Consider the following 4,506-nt stretch of genomic DNA (forward strand, 5'->3'; position numbering starts at 1 on the left):
GTGTGTCTGCGAGGGAATAGGTGGAGGCCATCTTTCATCTCTCGCTGTGATCAGGTATTCTACATGATATGATGATACAGGTCCTATTAAGGGATGGGGCTGTGTGAAAAATGTGATGACTGGGTAAGAGAAAGACTAGACTGAGATCTGACATCTGAGAGTAGGAGTAATACAAGGGGGGAGAGGACAAAAGAGTGGAAGAAATGGGCCAACGAATGAGTGAGGATTGTAGGTGGAGAAGCGAGGAAAGATGAGCCTGTTGGAAAGATGGGAAGAGTGATGCTGGTGGAGGAAATGAAAATGGGATGAGTTTGAAAAAAATAAGAATGAACATTAGGCAAGGAAGTCAGACACTTAATTTCATTAGAAAAGGAAAAAATGGAAAGCCACAGGAAAATGAATGTGTAAATACATTAAAACAAATGCAAAAGAAGGAGAAAAGTCTTTATTTTCCCATAAAAATATGTTTTTTTCTCCCAGATGTATAATAGAGCAAACTTTTCCATTGTACTTTCTTCTTTTACAACCTCAACACCCGCAAAACATAAAATCCTCAACAAAAGCATGTACAGATTGCAGTTGTTGCGATACAGTTACATTTCATTTGACAGATATCAGTACATCAAATATTTTACAATGTTGACTGCAACATATTTAAAACAAGGTGGCTTTTTGATGCTGTTTGAAATGTGTTTCCTCAAATTTTGTTATTTTGTCTGGATGAAGTACAACTGTGTCAGGTGTATGATGTTGATCAGGACGCAACAACACTTTGATCACACTGCCAGCTTTTATCAACTTGCGTGCTCTTTTCACAACAAAATAGGACCCAATTATGTCAAGCACACTGTTCTTTACCTGGAGTGTCATAATGCTGCCCAGAGTGGAAATAACTCACATTCAGAACACCATTTATGTAAAAAAATGTCTTTATTTAGTTGTCAAAAATGTAGCTGACAAACTCTATCACTGACATGAATAAAGTTAAAATGAGTGGAAGATTTCCTCCTTCATTTAGGAAGTGCTCTCCCAGATTAGAAAGCCATGATGGATGTGTTAGTAGGTTATGGTTAGTTTTAATTCTAAGAGGAGTATATAGAATAATTGGAAGTATGGTCAGCTAACGGACAGGAACAGCACTACCTAAATGTCCAGTGGTGCAAAATGTAAAAATGGAGATCTTGAAACTTCCCTCTTGCCAAAATTGGGCCCGTCATTTTCATCAGAAGAAATCAGGCGCCTACAAAAAAGACAAATAAAAACAATTAACTGCTTGTGTCTTAGCCGTTCAGACTGTTTTACATTTCAAGGAACCGATATCTGTTTAACTTAAATATCAACAACAGTCATGCTCCAAGCTGGAAGTAAAAGGGGTTAGTTACACTTTACTCATGACAAAGATACATCCTCTGTGCATGAAGTTTTTCATTTCTAAAACATAGGGGATAGCACTTGATTAGGAATTTCTTTGCATCCCAGAGCATGGGCCGTGAATGAAAGGAGTGCCGTAAACAGTGAGTTCCCAGTGTACTTGAAGGCAACAAAGGCCTTTGCAATATTCTCTGACACTACTTCCACTCATATCACACTGCACTTTTCTCCCCATTGTTCCTTCTGCACTTCTCACATGTATTGTCTTACATGATATCCTTAGAACATGATAAGATGCCTGACAAAGGTTTTTGTAGCTGAGGACACAGGCTTGGGAGTGTCCCTGGGTTACAGCTGCTTATTATGGCCTATTGGACTGCAAGGTTTGAGGAATAGCTTATTGGACAGAATCCCTGCACACTGAATATAACATAGATTACCTGCACCTCAAGCCCTATACCTGTATTACTTCTGGTGTATTTGACACTTCATTGCTCCAAAAAGAGCATTATGGTATTACATTTCTTTATAACCATACCACTTATTGACAAAGACAGGACTGTACATGGCTGCACAGAGCAGCTAGTGCCTTTTGAAAGTAGGGTTTGTGGAAAGGTTATGAACAAGTAATACCTTATAACTTTGAATGACCTACATTTGGAGAAATGCAGTTTTAATCGGACAGGATTGATTAACTAACAGCTAGTCTGATAAGTAGATAGACCAAAGAAAATTGCTACTATCTACAACTTCACCCATGACATTTTTATACAAGTTCATTCAAATGATATTACATAAGTATTTTAAATTGCCATAAGTTTTACAGTTATTTAGATAGAATTTGATTTGTAAATGCAAGTAGCAGCAGCTAGCTGTAGCTCTTCTGGTGAAGCCTGGGGCATTTCTATTACAGATCTTTGGTCCATCAACAGCTAAAGGTAACTCGAGTCACAACAAATTAAAGTAGGTGGATTCAAATGATCTAAGCGCACCAACCTTTCTGCTCAGACCATCTTAATGGCACAAACTTCCCATCTGATTACAGTAGAATATGTACGGGCCTGTTTATGCATTACCCTGATGTACAGTTAATATCTGTGTTTGCAGAAGATAAGAGACAATAAAGCTGAATCATATTTTGGAAATCAGGAAATATTTTTAGTCAGCAACTTCCGACTCACATAGGCAGAGGTAATATCAAGAGGTTACTTAAATTATGACCAATGCGTTAATTTTTTTAACTGGCCCAATGACTCAACCCACATCTGCACGCATCACAAGATTGATCAAGTTTAACTGAACCAAACCAGTGGTTATTGAGAGTAGATTAAAGGTTGTCCAATATTTGTTAGTATGTTTTCAGTGTCCATTTCAACATCTCATCTAATAGGAATGCTAAACTAATTGCAAAAACTAAATAAAAAAATTAAAAAGACAGACAGACAGACAGGTTGTTAAACTAGTATATACTGTACAGTAATAAGTCAATAAATTACCCAGGAGCATGCAAACAATTTGTTGCTTGTAAAGTTTTGTGAGTGACTCTCCTTCATTAACAAAAAAAGAAAAAACATTTTGAAAAAGGTAGCCCATACTATTTTGTGTTGGTGTTTGACTAAAAAAAATCAGAATTGTTTTTTGCTTCTTTTGCAAATTATTCCCAGCAGACAATCAAATTCAGGTCTCTCTTGTAAATGAGTCCTCGAGGCTCAATGGGATTTACCTGTATAAATAAAGGTTGATTGATTCTACCACTTTCTATGAGAGCAAGTGTTGTACAATAACAACTTTACTGAGACCTACCAAAACTGGAGGAGACTCGTAAAGATATAGTCAAGGAGATAAGATGCGACCAAAAATTAGAGAAGTTTACATTGTTAGCACACAATGTAGGACAAAGTTTCCTGTTAGATAGGCAGATTTTTACACATGTGGCTTTAACTAGAGACAAATATTTAACACACAAACACCACAGCAGTACAGAGCTGTAAAACTACACAAACATGTCTCTCCACCATTGTTTTGCTGCCTTTCCATCTTTCTCTGTCTCTGTCCAAGCTTGTGAACCTTTGGGAGACATATTCTTTTTCATCTGTCGGTATGGATGGAAACAGACAAGCTCGAAACACACAACAATGGCCTCACTAGCACCAAGAAGGCTGTGTGTTTTGTATGCTTGAAGCGCTGCATTATACCCTAAGTGTCTAGCAACCACAGCATGGTAAATAATGGATGCACCTCTTCCTTCTAAAAAACCCCCTTTTTTCACTTTAGGGACCAGTCATGGTTTACCTGTATAAATGCCCTTTCTGTGTCTCTAGAGAAATGGGTAGAATGGTAGAATGTGGGTCAGATGATTTCATTAGCACAGCATTTCTCATTGCATCTCGACAATCAGCCATTTGACATGAAGCAGTGTCACTCAAACTGTCTTGTAGGTACTTTAAACTTGGAGGAAGAAAAAACATATGTAGGTACTGCTACTTTATAGCAGAGAACATGTGAAATATAGCCCAGAGCAATGAAAGCGCACTGCTAACCTTGGAGATCAGTTGAATATCCTTGGTGCCTTCAGTGAAGAGGCTCCAGTCATTTACAGGACAGGATCGTCATTTAACCTAAAAAAAGACAAGATACATACAAGGTTAAGGGCTGTATACATTGCACAAATATTATAGCGCCTAAGACATAATAATGATAATAATAATAAAATCCTGCCATGTTTCCAGATACTTTGTACAGTAAGTGGAATGAAGTTAGACTGTGGTGTGCCACTGCAAAGTCTCTTAGGTGTCCCTCCCCCATTTATATTGAGGTTACATTGAAAGAGTTTCAACAACTGTGAATTATTTACTGCATTCACCAACCGGCCCTTTAACCCCTCAGAAAAACGCAAAGGCAGTCAGGGTTAAAAATACACTCCCACAGGATCTTAGTTTGGCTCCACATCCACGTGTGAACCTGTGAGTGTGTGCACGGTCCAAGGGATGGATTTAAAAATTTAGAACACTATATGACCCATGTTCCACAAAGCATCCTTATCCCTCCATGTCTCTCTCTCTCTCTCTCTCTCTCTCTCTTTATATATATATATATATATATATATATATATATATATATATATATATATGCATC

General features: G+C 37.7%; 1 long non-coding RNA gene across 1 annotated transcript in view; it reads right to left on the reverse strand.

Annotated features, from left to right (window-relative positions):
* Window positions 1–1,045: 1,045 nt before the first annotated feature.
* The window catches only part of LOC119413439, a 24,130-nt gene continuing 20,669 nt past the window's right edge, over window positions 1,046–4,506 (reverse strand). Inside the window, exons 2-3 of the long non-coding RNA XR_005186959.1 lie at window positions 3,912–3,989; window positions 1,046–1,240 (exon numbers count right to left, since the gene is read on the reverse strand). This is a non-coding gene — a long non-coding RNA (uncharacterized LOC119413439). The remainder of the gene's footprint in view (window positions 1,241–3,911; window positions 3,990–4,506) is intronic.

Source organism: Nematolebias whitei, chromosome 8 (genome assembly GCF_014905685.2).
Source record: "Nematolebias whitei isolate Nwh7 chromosome 8, NemWhi1, whole genome shotgun sequence".
In the NCBI taxonomy this organism is placed as follows: Eukaryota; Metazoa; Chordata; class Actinopteri; order Cyprinodontiformes; family Rivulidae; genus Nematolebias; species Nematolebias whitei.